At 40.1% G+C, this 17353-nt stretch overlaps 2 protein-coding genes and 1 long non-coding RNA gene across 4 annotated transcripts in view; 2 read left to right on the top strand and 1 right to left on the bottom strand.

Annotated features, from left to right (window-relative positions):
* Window positions 1-17353, bottom strand: part of SGO2 (shugoshin 2) — a 47352-nt gene that overhangs the window by 28992 nt on the left and 1007 nt on the right. For both annotated transcript variants that reach the window (XM_019939180.3, XM_033859909.2), the window contains exon 2: window positions 829-1096. The gene's annotated coding sequence lies outside the window, so the exon portion shown is untranslated. The remainder of the gene's footprint in view (window positions 1-828; window positions 1097-17353) is intronic.
* LOC141279064 (uncharacterized) lies at window positions 1339-2480 on the top strand. The gene is made up of 3 exons (XR_012332816.1): window positions 1339-1384; window positions 2017-2075; window positions 2403-2480. It is a non-coding gene; the product is annotated as an uncharacterized lncRNA (long non-coding RNA).
* KCTD18 (potassium channel tetramerization domain containing 18) overlaps window positions 9623-17353 on the top strand; it is a 38304-nt gene continuing 30573 nt past the window's right edge. Inside the window, exon 1 of the mRNA XM_073807423.1 lies at window positions 9623-9644. The gene's annotated coding sequence lies outside the window, so the exon portion shown is untranslated. The remainder of the gene's footprint in view (window positions 9645-17353) is intronic.

Below are 17353 nucleotides of genomic sequence, written 5' to 3' on the forward strand. Positions count from 1 at the left end.
GTGCCCCAGTTCTAATATTTCACAGCTACGTGATCCTAGCATCTCCAAGTCTCAATTTCCAGACTTAGAAAATTATAAAAAGTCAGAGCATCTCATTGTAGGGACTTAATGAGCCAACGCATATACAGTGTCTAGTACTGGACGTAGCACAGAGCGCTCAGTAACATTACCTATGTATTATTACTCCGTAGCTCTTGTCTGGCTAGCATCTCGGCTAAAGCAGAACTACTCAATCCCACATTCAATTCTCCTGAATTGGATTCCTTACCTAGAAAACTCATAGTCCCTATTTGCCTACCGAAATCCTACCTGTGCGTCAAGACCTAGTTCTGGTTCTAAGTTCTTCCCAGTCGTCTATCACCGCTTCGCCTTCAGTCAGTCTCCCTTTTAATCGAGCACTCCAAAGTAAAGAGCTCCTCCAAGAACTTGAAAAAAGCAGTCTCTAACATTCATTCAGCCTATTTACTGAGCGCTCACAGTGAACCAGATACTGTTCTAAAAGCAGTAGAGCAGTCATATAGACAGAAATTCCTTCCTACAGGCGCTGGGTTTCTGCCTGGCGGCTGGCCCCCCTCACGGAGCCGAGAGCTCAAATCCCAGGGGCAAGAAGCAGTGACTTAGATCCAAACCAGGGCCTTCCTCAAGAAGCCCCTCCGAGCCAGCACTGGGCCCGGGGGCCGGGAGACCCGAGGCGGAGTGGGCGGGGCCGCGCGCGGCTCGGCGGACCAGAGACCCGGGAGGGCAGCGCCGGGAGGTTCAGCTCGGGAAGGGCATGGGTCCCGCCAGACAGGGCAAGGCCACGCCAAATGTCACAGATCACTGACTTACCGCTTTTTCAGCGTGGTGGGACCACCACTCAGCTCCCGGAGCCCGGCGCTCGGGGTCAGGGCTTGGGTTTAAACTCCGTAGCCGTTAGCGGTTGCCTCGTCAGCCAATCAGATCCCGAGAAGGCGGCGCAAAGCAGCTTGGTTACCAGGAAGTGGGAGGTGGAAGGGGCGGGACCTCGCCGCGGGCGTTCGAAGGGGACGTGGCCAGGCAAGCCTGGGGCGACTCAGCCTGGGTGCAAGGCTTTGAGCAGGTTCTGTTGCGCTGTCGCCTAATGTTTTTGAAAAAGAAAACGCTCCTTTGACAAAGCTACCTTTGTCAGTCAGATGTTTAAAAGGCTTGACAACCACCTGAAGCCTGTTGGAAAGTTTTTGTTGTTTCTGACGTTACTGTGAGACTGCCCGCCCACATTTTACCAGTTCTTCTGCATCTTTGCACTATGATGCCAGCAGCGTCATTTAGTTTCCACTTAAAAGCCCTCCCCATTTTTCCTTTAACTTTTCGAGGGGAAAGCGGCAATGAAATTTCGTTGAAAATCCTGGATCTCATTAATACTTAGGTCTTATACTAATGGTTTGTTTTAGCTAAATATACAAGAATGGCATTTTCTGTGATTCAGAGCTACACAAAAATATATATTACTCACTTTATGTTACAGGTCAATTAGCTTAGTTTCCTTTCACAAGTGACTTTCATATTCCATACAAAGAATTTAGAAAAACTATACAGAGAATAAAATTTCCTCATTGTATGCCATTAGACTGAAAACGAAAATAGCTTGTTAAATCTAGGTTTTAATAATTAATTATACAGTGATGCAGTCAACTTCATATTCTTGTCAATATTTTGTTCATTTGGGGACATTTGAGAATCACAACTTTCCATTTTACTTTACAGAATCTAGACAAATGATGCAAAACATGGTTTTGAGTTAGATCTTAAATATATTTCAAGATTGGTCTCCATAGAGATCTAGCTACTTGAGTCTTGTGTAAGTAGAACAGTTTTTATTGATTGGCCGCCTGCTAAAATAAGTCTATACTACAGTAAAAACTTCAATAATAGTGGTTTAAAATGAAATATATCAATTATAGAAATTTCTGGTTATCAAGGGGTTAACTAGCTCTCTATCTTGTGTACCCAGCCTGACACATTAAATGCTCAATATATATTATATGTACTTTATTTCAGAGCAGTTCAGGGAATTTCATGAACCAAATGCCTGTAAATTATAAAAAGCTCTTGAAAATGTAAGTTCTTATCATACAAAATCATAAACCTAAAAAGTGTAATTGACTGGGCTGAATTTAACCTGACCTCAGCTTGCTTTTAGGTCATTTGCCTCTTGGGTGGAGGCAAATGGATAGAACCAGAAGCCCTGGGCTAGGAGTGTGAAGATACAGTTAGCTGTATCTTGAACACACATTACCTTTGGGTTCTTTGTTCCAAGCTCCTTATCTATAAATTAAATGAGCTCACAGTTGTGTTGGGATACTCTCCTGCACAGGGCACTGATTTTGCTCCTCTCCATCTCCTTAATTTTCGTACTCATTAGTTACCTAATTTTCTCTACCTAGGAGTAGATTCCAGTCAATTAAAATTTGAATGTCCTGACCCACACCCCAAACACGCACCAAAAAAGAGGAAGGAGGGCAAGGGAGAAGAGGAAAGCTTCCTGCCAAACAACAATAAGAATGAACAATCCTCTTTACCATCTCAGCACTACTAAAACAAAAATCATCCAAGAAAAACAGTCCCTGAACAGGAGCCACGTAGAAGCACACTGCAAATCAATAAGCCAATAAAACAAAGTAGAAATAGTGTACGTATATTTTATTAAACCATCTGATCTGATAATCCATATCAGTCTGGCAGGTTGAAAATTAGCCCAAGAAAAATTAACCTAATCTGATAGAAGCAGAAAAGGACACTGGGTTATTTAAAGGATTTCTGGAGAGTGTAGAGATACAGGCTTGGAAAACAGGCAGGAACAGGGGCTCTGGCAGCGGACAAGGACCCAGCCACAGTCACAGCCTGTGAAGATGCTGCTGATCCTGCACAGCCAGCAGTGGCTTTGAATGCTGCTGTTGGGACCATCACTGCTGCTACCTCCAGGAAAAGTGGGCATACTGTATGTCAGTGCCCTACACCCCTGCCACTTGGCATCACTAGCTCCTGTTGCTAGGCCTGGGTTGGGTGTGCCTGACTGGTCAAGCCTGGATCACAGGCTACAAACCCTAGCTGCAAGGGAGTCCTGAACATTCAGCCTGTACCTGGCTTTATCAGATTCTTAGTGAGAGGCCATCTCTGCCTCCCACCTAGACTCAGGAAGCGCATTTTGAGCTGGGCAACCAAAAGAATGACAAAGGTTTGTTTCAGTATTTGATGCTACCTTACTACAACCATTATTTCTATTCTCATTAATGAGAAGACTTCCTGCTATGCCCGGTGAGGGACAGGTAATAATTATAATTGCAACAGATAACATTTATCAAGTGCTTACCATTTCCTAAGCCCTGTGTCAGGCCCTTTATATAGCTTTTAAGTTGTCACAACGATCCTATGTGGTAGGTACTATTATTTCCTTTTTATGGTTGAGGAAACTGAGGCACAGAATATTTGAGTAACTTCTGCAAAGTTTAGTAAGCAGCATAGCTGGGATTTAAAACCAGGCAGTCTGGCCTGGGCCTCTTTGAAAGAGGATAAGTGACTTGTCATCTGCCACTTCGGTTTCGAGGCTTGCCAGCCTCCTCTTTTTCTTCAGTATACATTTTTGGGGAGTCCCTTTTGGCATTATGCTAGAGGTGAAGATCATTGAGGCTGACAGGCAAACTATCCATTCCCATACATTTCTATTAAGTAGAGACTGGAGGTGATTTGACACTGTTTCTTTGATTTATGCAAGGACAGGGAAGATGTAATAGGGACACCAAGCATTCTTCTCTCTGCTCTAGGTATATGTATGTGTAGAAGGAGGCTTCTCTGGGGAAGGATAAAATAATCAGGGGTCTTGGTCTATCATTTGTCTGGCCGCATAACCTCTAGCAGTAGTTCTCATTGCAGCTGTTTCACCTACACGACACTAGTCCACGTGCTGGACTATATTGAGAGAGAGGGAGGGGATGGGGGCAGTGTCTATTTCCCAACCTCTACTCTGTGCCTCCACAGGGAATTCCAAAAAGACCTAAGCATTTCTTTCCTCAAGATTTCCAGTGATAAGATTCAAACCATACAAGCTGGGAGCTTGGGGAGGGATTGCAAAGTCAGCTGTTGTGCTCACTAGCTTTACTAAGGGGCTTACATTTACATGCACCATCCAACAACGCAAGGCCCTGAAGCCCACATCTCCAGAGTTCTCTCCCAGAGGACATTCCCCTGGCTGTTGGAGAGGGTCCCAAGAGGTCTCCGTCCACACCCTTCCTTATCACAAATCCCGTCTCCCTTCTACCCCTCACTGCAAATGCGAAGGAATAGCAGCTGTGGATAATAATGAATTCTGCTGTTTTGAAGTCCCTTTGGGATGTGTGGGAGGTAACGTCCAGCAGACACACAGGTATAAAACATGGAGCTCAAAAGAGATGTCTGGACTTGGGAGTCGGCAGTGAACAGTAACAGAAATCAGTGGAATCAATTAAGTTAAGGAGGGAGAGTGTTTAGAAGCACAGGGACAGTAGAAGGTAGAACCCTGGTAAGCATCAGTGCAGGGAGGAAAGATGAAAGGGCAGCAAGAAAGGCAGTGAGAGGGAGGAGGAGACATAGGCTTCACAGAGGCCAAGAGAGGAGCTCATTTCAATGAGGAGACAGCCAACTTTGTCTTAAGCAGCTGGAGATGTGAGCACAAACAGCTCCCGGGTCAACAGTTAGGATGCAGCAGAGAGGATGCAAAGATGAGAGAGCAGACAATTCGTTGAAGATGAAAAGAGAAGTGACAATAGCTCCAGGGCATCCAGGTGGAAGGAGGGTTTGTATTCTTTGCATAGGCTGGAGGAAGTGTTGGTAGAAAAGGAGAATGGATGATACAGGATGGTGGAGCAGAGGTCCATGGATGCAGAGGTTGGAACAAGGGCTAAGCCATGGGCTGAAGGGTTGCCTCTTCCTCTGAGGCAGGAAGAAAAGATAAAAGACCAGATGTAGACATAGATGAGTTTAAAAACAAAAGTGCTTTGTAAGCTTTCAAAGTCATACAAATATAAGACTATTACCTATCATTTTATTTAGAACAGTTGCTTCCTTAAAAAGCCATCTCTACATTTAAAACATTTTGATGCCTTAATTTAGTAAAAACTAAGGTCAGGGACATTATTTAGACAAGAACCAAAACTTCCCCATCTCTGTAAACCGTTTCTCTAACAGAATGAAAGGAAATAATTAGTTTGTGCCTAAAACTCTCAGCTGCTATCATATCAATCACTATACAAGGTTAGGACTAACTGGAGATACAGTTAGTCACGGAAAGAAATATAAAAAGCACTGGGTTCAAACTCAGTTGCGTGCTGACTAAAACACTGTGGAATTTGAGAGGGAAAAGATAAATACGCTAGATTGCAGATTTCTCCCAAAGTAAAAATTTAGACGATGAGTACAAATAAACTCAAACAAATAGGGTCATCAAATCAAACTTTTCTCAGCCAAGGCAGGAGCCTATAAGTAGCTAAATATTTATCGTAACAGTTGGCTGTCGAAAACTTTGCTACATTCACCGTTAAAGCAAATGTGAAGTACTTTTCTCAATTAAAGGACAACTCATAATTTTTTAAACTCACAAAACATCATGTATCTTCTCTCATCCTAATTTTATTAGGGTTGATGACATAGGTGGTTTTCTTAAGATCATATTTGCCATTTTAATGTGTAAGTAATGCACTATATAGAGAGTGGTAGAAGTTAGAAAAAAGGATAAACAGCTAATAGGTGCCAGGTCCTATGAGGTTATAATGATGGAAAGTTTGAGCTGTCAAAGAATTTTAGAGACAACCAGATTTGACACATACAATGATAACAACACAAGGTGGTCCAGGTTCATTGCCACGACAGTAGCAAAGGAAAGAATGATTCCTATTTGGTTGTAGATCCAGGAAGCCACACAGGGGACAGTTCATGTGACCTGGGGGTTGTGGTAGGTTGAAAAAATCCCCCCCCAAAGATATATTAACTTCCTAATCCCTGGAACTTGTGAATGTTACCTTATAAGGCAAAATCATGGATGTTACCTTATTTTGCAAAAGAGTCCTTGAAGATTTAAGGATTTTGAGATGAGGAGATTATCCTGGATTATCAGATGAGCCCTAAATCTCACCACAAGTGTCCTTATGAGAGACAGGCAGAGAGAAATTTGACACACAAACTCACATGCAGAGAAGGATGGAACAGAAAGAGCTGCAGTCACAATGCCAACAGTCACCAGAAGCTGGAAGAGGCAAGAAACAGATTCCCCTAGAGCCTTCAGAGGGAGTGCAGATATGCTGACCCCCTGATTTTGGACTCTTGGCTGCCAGAATTGTGAGAGAATAAATTTCTGTTGCTCTAAGCCACCCCGTTTGTGGGAATCTGTTATAGTAGCCACAGGAAACTAATACGGGGGTCTTGAAGGATGAGGAGGGTTTCACCAGATGAGAACTACAGCGTGTGGAAAGGGGCAGTTTATTTTGAGAGAAGGGTAGGATAAAGGCAATAATATGGATAAAAATGAGTAAATTTTCTAACGAATAGTTCAGCTCAGGTATGATGTAAATATAGAGGGCTAGGTAGGAAAAGAAAGATGGGGCAGTTACTTTGCAATAAGGACACAGGTACATTTTTGAGCAGAAAAAGGACATAATCAGCGCTATGCAGAAGATATACTTCTATCAGCTTGCAGAAAGGTTTCTGGACTTGTTAGAATAATTTACAGACAGTCTGTATAACATGGAATTATATTTACATTTTTTAACCTTTTATTTTGAAATAAACTTGTATTTTTATTATGATACTTTTTATTCTGACAATTTCACTCTATAGACTCCTTTAATCTGGAAAAGTTACAAATTCTTATTTTGTCTTTCATGACCTTGACATTTTTAAGAGTACAGGCCAACTAAATTATAATGTCATTCTATCTGGGATTGTCTGATATTTCTTCAGGATCAAATTCAGGTTCTTACTGGGCAAAAGTAGCATGGAAGTGATGTTGAGTTCTCAGTATATATCAAGAGCACATAATGTTGGTTTGCAACGTTACCTTGATCACTTGATTTAAGTACTGTCTGCCAGGTTTCTCCACTGTAGACTTGCTATTATTTATGATTAATAAGAATCTGGTAGGGAGACATGTTGAGTGTATATAACTATTCTGCTACTAATCAAAATTTTCACTCACTAGTTTTAACATCTACTGATGTATCTTGCCTGAATCAAGTATTTCTGTGATAGTTGCCAAATGGTGATTTTTCTAATTTTATTATTTCTTTTGCTGATTGGCAAGAGATTTCCTCTCCACCCCTATTTGTCTGTATACCTATCCATCCAACAATATGGGCTCATCTATCAGTATTTATCACCACCTATCAGTATTTATCAGTATGGACTCATGGATTCTTATTTTATTCAATAGATTATAATCTATTACTATCATAATTAATTTTCACAAGCCAATGGTCCCATATTTGGCCAGTAGCCCTTCAAGATGATTCCTGTGTCCCTTTGACAGCCCCCATCATTCACTGAACACTCTCACTTTCTGAAACAGCAGGATATTTCTGCCTCATTTTCTACTTTCTCAGTCCCAGCCTCAGTCTATCAACCATTTCACCAAGAAGCTCTGTTTCCTTTTACTGGAGAATGGGGCAGAATGAGTTTAGAAACCAAAATCTAGGCACTCGATATGCCCATTGCTACTGGAGTGTCATTGGTTCTAGGTTCACTCAGGGGACAGAGCTTGAAAATCTATATACATTTGTATATACATACATGCATGAATATAAACATATCCACATTTCTTTCTTCCTATCTATCTCTCCACCTATCCATCATCTATTTGAAAACCCATGCATTCACACCAATACTTTCCATTCCAAATAAAAACCATAGGGTTCATTCTAGCATTTTCCTTTTTAATGTATATAACTACTTTTCTAACAGTGAGAAATATGGTTCCTATTATTTACAATATATTACTTTTTGCTCAGTCCTAGAATACATAGAAAGTAACTTCAGAGTTGCTACCCCATACCTCTGTGAAAACTTAACTAGACTTGAAAATTTATTTACTGTTCTTTTTAAAATCTTAAGTTTAAGGGTATGTCATCAAATACAGTGATCTAAAGTTACTTGGATTCATTAGTTTTCCCCCTCGCTTCAGCGTGACTACGCTATTCATTTGAATTACGGTTAGGTTTACTTAGGTCTACTTGTATATAGTTTTAGAGTTTTTCCCTATCTTTATGTGCACGTATGTTTATTTTCTTATGTTTTAGTATGCGAAACATTAACTAGTTTCAAAAGCCAGAACTTTATAAATAGGTGTATTCAAAAGTGTCATTCTCTTCCTTTCTTCTTTCTGTTTCTCACTCCTAATTCCTTACCACCTGTGTTAGTTTCCTATTGCTGCTGTAACAAATTACCACAAACTTAGTAGTTTAAAACAACAGAAATTTATTCTTTGATAGTTCTGGAGGCCAGAAGTTTGAAAGGAGTCTTATGGGGCTAAAAATCAAGGTGACAGCAGGAGCAAGCTCCCATGGAAGCTCTAGGGGAGAATCTGTTTCCTTCCCTTTTCCGGTGTCTAGAGCTGCATTCCTTACATTCCTCAACTCCATTTTCAGAACCAACAGCATAACAGCTTCTGACTCTGCTTCCCTCTGTTTCCATCACAAGACTTTCTCATCTGCCTGTAGTCAAATCTCCCTCTGCCTGCCTCTTATAAGGATACTTGTGATTACATTTAGGACCTACCTCGATAATCCCAGATAATCTCTCCATCTCAAGATACCTTATTTATTTGTTTATTTATTTATTTTTTGGCTGTGCCACAGGGCATGCGGGACCTTAGTTCCCCTACCAGGGAATGAACCCTTGCACCCTGCAGTGGAAGTGCGGAGCCCTAACCACTGCACTGCCAGGGAATTCCCTCAAGATACCTAATTTAATGATATCTACAAAGACCCTTTTTCCATATAAGGTAACATTCACAGGTTCCAGGGTGGCCATTTTTGGTGGCCACTACTTAGCCAACTATAGGTATCTAATCTTAATAGTATCTTGTTTATGCTTCCTGTGTTTCTATTTGCACAAATGATTAGATACATGTGTGTTTTCTCATTTCCCATTCTTTCTTACACAAAAGGTGACATAGTATAAAAACGCTTGCATTTTGTCTTTTTCACTTAACAAAATATCCTGGAAATCACTCTACATTAGTTCACAGAAAATAACCTCATTCTTTTTACACCTTCAGAGTACTCTGTTGTATGGATGTACCACAGTTTATTCACACACTCTCCTATGTATAGGGATTTAGGTTTTTTTCTGGTATTTTGCAATTACAAATAATACTACAGTGACTAACTTTGTGTACAGAATTTTCATACTGTTGGAGTTGTAGCATCGGGGTAGATCTAATTTGCCTTTCACTTATAATGAGTGATTTTTTTTTTTTTTTTTTTTTTTTTGCGTTACGCGGGCCTCTCGCTGCTGCGGCCCCTCCCGTCGCGGGGCACAGGCTCCGGACGCGCAGGCTCAGCGGCCACGGCCCACGGGCCCAGCCACTCCGCGGCACGTGGGATCCTCCCAGACCAGGGAACGAACCCGCGTCCCCTGCATCGGCAGGCAGACTCCCAACCACTGTGAGTGATTTTTGAAGATATTTTCATATTTTTGAGAAATGTGTATGTGCAAATTGTCTCCCTGTTAGTAATGTCTCATCATTATTTTTGTTGTTCAAAAGTTTTTTTTTTTTAACATAGTCAAATGTATCAATTTTATTTTTTATTGCATCTGAATTTCAAGTCATAGTTAGAAAGTCTTTTCCTACATCCAGGCTATAGAGAAAATCATACATGGTTTCTTCTAGTACTTACAAGGTTTCATCTTGGACATTTATATCCCTGGTCCATTTGGAGTTTATTCTTGATTATAATGTGAGACTTGGTTCTAATTTTATCTTTCTCCAAATAGCAAACCAGTTGTCCCACCAGTATTTATTAAAATGTCCATCTTTTCCCAAGTGATTTGAGATACCATGTTTGTCACATACTAAATTTCCATATGTATTTGAATCTATTTCTGGGACTTCCTATTTTATTACACTGGTCTATTTGTCAATTTATGCACCAGTACCATGAGTAGATAGACAAACCAGATTTATAGTGTATTTTAACAACTGGTAGGGCTAGTATCCCTCATAAACTTTTCTTTTTCAGTGTTTTCCTGGCTATTTTTTCATGCTTATTTTTTCACATAAACTTTAATAACTTGTCTAACTCCATAAAAATCTTATTGGTACTTGTTAAATTTATAAAATAACTTAGATAAAACTGGTATCTTTATGACATTAAGGAATGTCTTTCATTTGTTTCAAGTCTGTTTTTGTATCTTTCAGGAGCGCTTTAAAATTTTTCTCATATAAGATTTGCACATTTCTTGATAACTTAATTCTAAAACATTTTATCTTCTGTTACTACTGTATTCTCTACTTTCTGGGTCCAAAGTAAAAATATCCATAAGATCTACCTTATTAATTATGCTATTTACATCTATATTTCTTTCCCTCACTTATTTTTTGTTTACTTGGTCTGCATGTACTGAAAGTGGCATATTAAAAGTTTCCTGCTACTAACGTATTTCTCTCCATGTTTCTTTGCATGTCCTATGATTTTTGCTTTGTAAATGTGTTGCTGAGTCATTTGGTGAATAGAATTTATAACTGTTATATATTCATTGTGAATTGGGACATTAAAACATGTCCTTCATTGTCTAATTTAATGCATTTTCGTTTAAATTCTACTTTTTTTTTTTTTTTTTTGCGGTACGCGGGCCTCTCACTGCTGTGGCCTCTCCTGTTGCGGAGCACAGGCCCCGGACACGCAGGCTCAGCGGCCACGGCTCACGGGCCCAGCCGCTCTGCGGCACGTGGGATCTTCCCGGACCGGGGCACGAACCCGTGTCCCCTGCATCGGCAGGCGGACTCTCAACCACTACGCCACCAGGGAAGCCCTAAATTCTACTTTGATATCAGGATCATAACCTCCACTTACTTATCATTTCCAGTTGCCTAGTAACCTTTGCCCATTCTTTTAGTTTTAGACTTTCTGACATTCTGATTTAGGCATGTCTCATTTTCAGCAGCTTTCTTTGTGAATCAAATTGAAAATTTTTTTTCTTTTAATAAGTTAAACCTATCCATATTTATTAATATGGCATATATTTAGTCCCACTGTCATATTATTTTGTTTAAATTATTTTATCTAATATTAATGACATTAATATTGTTATAGTTGTTATATTTCTTTCTGTACATAATGCTTTTTCCTTGTTCTTTTGATTTTTAAAGTTTCTTTTTGTATTTAGGAAAGTTTGTAGTGTTATTCTAGTGGTTATCTTTGTCCTCATACCTTTTATAAAGCCCTTAGTTGTCTTTCTGACTTAACCTTTTATTATCTGATTGGTCAATTTTAATATTATCCTTTAACCCCCACCTACTGCTATATCACAATCAATGAACTTATTCTACTTTCCTCTTTCTCTCTCCCTCCTCCCATTTTTACTTGCATTATTTCTGCTATGTTAGAACCGGTTACACATTACATATAACATATTCTTTGAGCTTTGTTCTCACCTGGTTTTAGTTTTAGGTCTACATTAAATATAGTGAATGATTGCCATCACGTCTTTTGATGAAGTTTTGCTACTTGGTTGAATGGAAATCACTTTTTCAAAGATTCTTCAAGAAAGGCTCATGTATACAAAATTCCCTGAATTTTTCATGTTAAAAACTCATTTTGGGGCTCCCCTGGTGGCACAGTGGTTGAGAGTCCACCTGCCGATGCAGGAGACATGGGTTCGTACCCCCGTCCAGGAAGATCCCACATGCCGTGGAGCGGCTAGGCCTGTGAGCCTTGCCCGCGGAGCCTGCGCGTCTGGAGCCTGTGCTCCACAATGGGAGAGGCCACAACAGTGAGAGGCCCGCGTACCACAAAAAAAACAAAAAACTCATTTTCTATTGCCTTGATACTTGAAGGACAGGTTGACTGAATATCCTTGATTTACACTTTTTTTCTTCGTGTTTTTATAAAAATGCTATTCCACTGCTGCCTTTCTTGTATGTTATTTTTGAGCAGGCTGGTCCCAGTTTAATTCTCTTGTCCTTGTCATTTCTTATCTTTTTTGTTTCAAGGCTTAGGTATTTTTTCTTTATCTTTGAAGTCCAATAGCTTTACTTGCATATGTTTGCGAGCTGACAATTCTGGTTTAATTTCCCCATGTAATTTATGGGTATATAGAATTATCAATATATCTTCTTTCACATTCTGAACATTTTTTGGATTTTAAATATAGTTCTGTTTCACCATTTTGTTTAGGCAGTTTAGGGACTGCCATTATTTGTATGTTTTTTCTTCTTTCTCTTTCATTTCAACCACTTCTCTCTGATCCTAGTTACTTTTAACTTTGCATCTCATTTTCATTATCTTGGTTATTTTTCTGCCTTTTTCAATTTCCCTTATTAAATTTTCACTTGATCTTATTTTCCCCCAGAATCTTTGCAATTTATTCTTCACTTCTGTGATAATTTTTGTCTTTTATTCCTATTTTCTTTCCTGGATTCAACCTATTCTCTTCTCATTTCTTCCTGTTTCTTTGTTTGTTTGTTTGTTTCTATTTTTGAATTTTTGAATTTCTGGTTCAAGGTGGTTTTTCATATTCCCAAAGTGGATATTTAATTCACTTTGGAGTTTGTGTTGTAGTTTGTTTTTTGTTTTCTGCTTTGGGTTAGTTTTTTTGGGGGGAAGCACTTTTTATCAGCTGAAGTTGTCTTGTTTTCTGTTTTCTTCTTATAATAGCTTTGTGTATATTTACTCTGTTTTCATCTATTCATTTCAAAGATTTTTGAATGGTTTATAAGATTTCAGGTTCAAGGGTATCCTCTTCTGCAGTGAAATACTTTCTTAATGGATGATTCTTGTGTGTTTACGTGTATGTATGTATGTGTGTATGTGTGTGTGTGAGTGATATGGGCTAAAGATTGCATATTTTCACAGCTTTGGATCTCGTTTTTCTTACTTGACCCTAAATTTCCTTTTACTTCTTTTCCTCTTCACCAGGTTCCAAAATGTGCCTCTCCATTCCTTTTTTTCCCCTTCGATACCAGAAGCAATGGTTTTCACACACTGTCACCTTGAATTATGTGCAGCTTTAATTTTTAAAAATACATACTAAGTGCTTTGATCTACGAGGGTTCTTTACCAGTATGTTAGCACAAAAGCAGACTTTCTCTTTTTTGTGGTTATCTTAGATCAATCATAGGTCCACCAAGAGCCTTCTTCTTTTTTTGTGGCAGGAGAATGGGACACAGCTTGCCAAGATTTGGTTTTTATTTTTCTACTTCCAGATAATTTGAAGTTTGGGCATTCTTAGTTATGCAGATGGCATGGGTTTTGTGCAGTTTTATTTGTTATCTATTCTGTGTTCAGCTTTTTGGAGAATGATTTGGGAGATTCAGATTTACACTGTGATGTCTGCTATTATGTTGGCTACCCAGGAATTCCACCCCTAGTGTTATTTTGATGAAAAATAACAGTCTGCACAAGGAATTTTTAAAAGAAAAACAATGCAGCTCATCCAGGTTTTGAGAGTAAAGGGGCAACCAGACACCTCATTCTCTTTCCAATACCTTGTCCTGGGTTGGAAGGAGGGGGCTGCTTATGGTTTGGGAATCTTTTCCTAAAGGATGAACATAAAGTTGTTTACTCCTCCTCAGTCATGACAAGTCCCTATCTTTCCCATTCCAGGAAGAACCAGAAGAGGAGGGTAGTCTTGAGTCTGATCAGGTCTATGACTCAGGCTCTGATTTATCTGGTGCTTCCTATTTCCCTTCCTCTCAAGCTCCTATGCATCAGAGTTAGGATTATCTTTTACTTCTGTGAGAGCTGGTGGAGAGAATAGTCACCCAAAGGCTTTCTTAACGCTTGGGTTCCTTATAAGACCTGTACATTCACTCAGTTTACCATAGAATTGGGAGCAGCCAGAGAGTGAGGTGACCCAATACTACTCAGCTAAATACCTGGGTTTTGGCTTCAACTTTGCACTAATAGAACATTAGGTGTTCTCATCATGGCTTGGATCCCTGTTTACCTTAATCACCCCAATAGTTCCAAACCCTCAAGTTGTCCACTGTTATCTGGGGTCCTAGTCCCATATTGCCAGTATGTCTGCCCCTCTGAGCCAATCCCCCATTCTTCCTATTCCTCTCGAACACTTCCTCTGAGCCCTTTAAAATTCCCTTTTTTAAATGTCCCATCTTTCTTTTAATGCATGTTCTCTGCTCCTAGAGGACCTACTTACTTCCTCTGTAGTCTGTAGCCCTCTCAAGAAGTGACTGCTTTTCCTTCCACTCCCCACATACTTCAGGGCCAGGGTTGGTGTCCTCTCTTCTCCCATCACTGCTAACAAACAATTTTTCCTCCTTCCTTTTTCTAAGCCCTAGCTGATCTGAACTGTAGCCATCTGGACACAGTATCTCTCTTTGTCTCTGCAATGTAGTCTGCTAAGGTTCTTCTAATCATCCATTATTGATGACATTAGCTTCTGTTTCATCATCTTTCTCTCTACACCTGCTCCACTCTTGTGGACATTGCTATTTATGGGGAAACTCATCTAATAATAATCATTCATTAAAATTCTCACCTCCATTAACTTTTCTTCCACCCCATCTCAGCATGGAACCTTGGCATTATGGTCATTGAATGACCTCCAGAACCTTGAATTCAAGTGTGATATTCTTTGACTACTGCCTCCAATTCTTCCAGCTCACTTACTCTTGTACTCTTATTTAAATAATTCCTCAATTTCTCTGAGATCTCCAATCCATTAACTTCACTACTTTTTCACTATCCATCACCACCGTTATATAGTTATTTCCCTCCTTATCCAGCATAGAGTCCATGGTCCTCCATGGGACTCAATCACTTACAAACATCCTCAACTCTCACCCCTCTCTCCTTGTATTGCATCACTTGATTAAATCTCAACATTAACTGAGTCCAATGATCTACTTCCTCAGCAGCACCTACACTGAAGCTGTTGAGTGTTGCTGGGTAAAAGTCACATCACTGGGATGACTAGTTTGCCATCCATATATAATGATTATAATCTTCAAACAGGCTCTAGTTCTCTCCGAGCAATCCTGTCATGTTTCTATAGAAAGTCTGCCCTTTCAATTTCTCAAGAAAACTAATTCATACATTATCCTCCTTCCTCAAACCTCTTCCACCCCTCATCAGCTTTACTCTTATCCTCTGACCTTGCTTTAGACTTAATTGAGGAAGTAGAAGCCATTCAATCAGAATTTCCTCATTTTACCACTGTGAAATCTACCACTTTACCTGAACTGAAATCTATCTTGTCTGTTTTACCTCCTATCCCTGCTCTTGTCAAACAGAAATTCCTCCTGCTCTGGCTCCAGGACCCTTTTGCCTTCTCAAGCATTTCATTCCCTCAGTTGTCCCTCCTTCTCCCCTGCGTCACCAATCTCTACCTACCTATTGGATCATTTCCATCAGCATAGCCTGCTCTAGTGACTCTCATCCTAAAACTCCATCCCTTGACTTTGTCTCCCACCTCAACCACAGCCCTATTTCTCTCCTTCTCTTTCTTATCTACAGTTATATCCAGTTTGCCATCTCACATTCACGCTTCAACCCACTTTCCTCTGGGCTTGCATCCTTATCAGCGCACTGCAACTGCTCTTGTCAAGGTCACCAAGAACTCCTATATTATCAAATCTGGTGGACTCTTGATCTCCTAGCAGCATTTCACATAAATGACACTTTACTTTCTTGGTTCCTGTAGCTTCATACTCTCTGGCTCTCTGGCTCTTTCTTCTAAGCCTGAAATCTAAGTATTGGAGTCAGTGTTCCATCCTATTTCTTCTTAATTACCTGCCCTTTACGTGGGTGATTTCATCCAGTTCCATGGCTTTAAATGCTGATGCCTTCCAAATTCACACCTTCAGCACCACCGTACTTCACTCCTGTGCTCCAGATTCATTCAATGGCTATTTGATCTCTTTACTTGTATGCCTGTTTAACATCTCAGTCTTAATAGTCTAAAATACAGCTTCTGATCTCTCCCATAATTCACCATTTCAGTAAATGGCACCATCATTCAGCTGTTCAGCCAACAATTTACACATAATCCTGCATTTCCCCTTTCCCTCATATGTGGCAGCCACGAAAACGTACCTCTCAGATGTCTGATTACAGGGAGCATTACTGACTGATGTACTCCACATACTGTGCTCTGAAATCTATCACTGTGTTCTAGGCTGCACTTCCCACTGACTGCTCCCAGCCAGTGACTGAGTATGGCAGGGATACTAAGGCAGGCCTATTCCTAGGAGACATAAGGCTCCTTTGATGAGGGACATTGGCTTGAAAACTCCTCATTGGCTTTCCTGAAACTTTCTTGAACTACATCATATCCACTTTTCCTAATTTGCATCTAGTCTAAAGGCTCTCTCAGTCCCCTTCAGACCCCTCCCTAATTTTTTCCTCACAGGTGTCTCCCCATTAAACTTTTTGCAGGTTTAATCTGATCTTGCTGTCCACTTCACAAAGAACCTGAACTAACACATCATAGCTGATCATCAGCAAATTTAATGTCATTTCTATTTCCTAAAAACATTTCTTGCACTCATCCACTTCTATCACCATCACCACTTGAGTAGAAGCTATGCCATTTGTCCCCTGGATTCCTGCAACAGCTGCCTACATTCATTTTATGCCTTTTCAATCCATTCTCATCACAGTAGCCAGAGTGAGTTTTAAAAAATATTAAATTGATCATGCCATTTCACTGCTTAAAACCTTTTAATGGTTTCCCATATGCTTAGAGTAAAATTTAAACTACTTCTGCCACAAGATGCTTTAAAAGCTGGTTCCTGCCTCTCTTCTCAGCTTCATCTCTTATCACCTTCCCCCTGGTCCCCAAGCTCACCAATCTCCAGACAAACTAGTGTCCTTTCCATTCCTACAAACTGTCAAGTCCTTTCCTGCCTCAGGGCCTTTCCACTTGGTCTCCCTTTTTCCTAAAATATGCTTCCTCCATCTCTTCGGAGGATAGGCTCATTCTCATCCTTAGTGCTCAACTTAAATGTCCCCTCATCAGTGAGAACTTCTCCCAAGCCATCATCTCCATCCAACATTATCCTATTTCCTCCCAAGCGGTTATCACTGTCTGTAACTATTTTGCTTAGTGTCTGTTTCTGCCACTTGAACAGGAGTAGGCAAATTATGATCCACGGGTGGCCCACGCTCTAAGAATGGTTTTTACATATTTA

This window comes from Tursiops truncatus, chromosome 7, assembly GCF_011762595.2.
Source record: "Tursiops truncatus isolate mTurTru1 chromosome 7, mTurTru1.mat.Y, whole genome shotgun sequence".
Lineage (NCBI taxonomy): Eukaryota > Metazoa > Chordata > Mammalia > Artiodactyla > Delphinidae > Tursiops > Tursiops truncatus.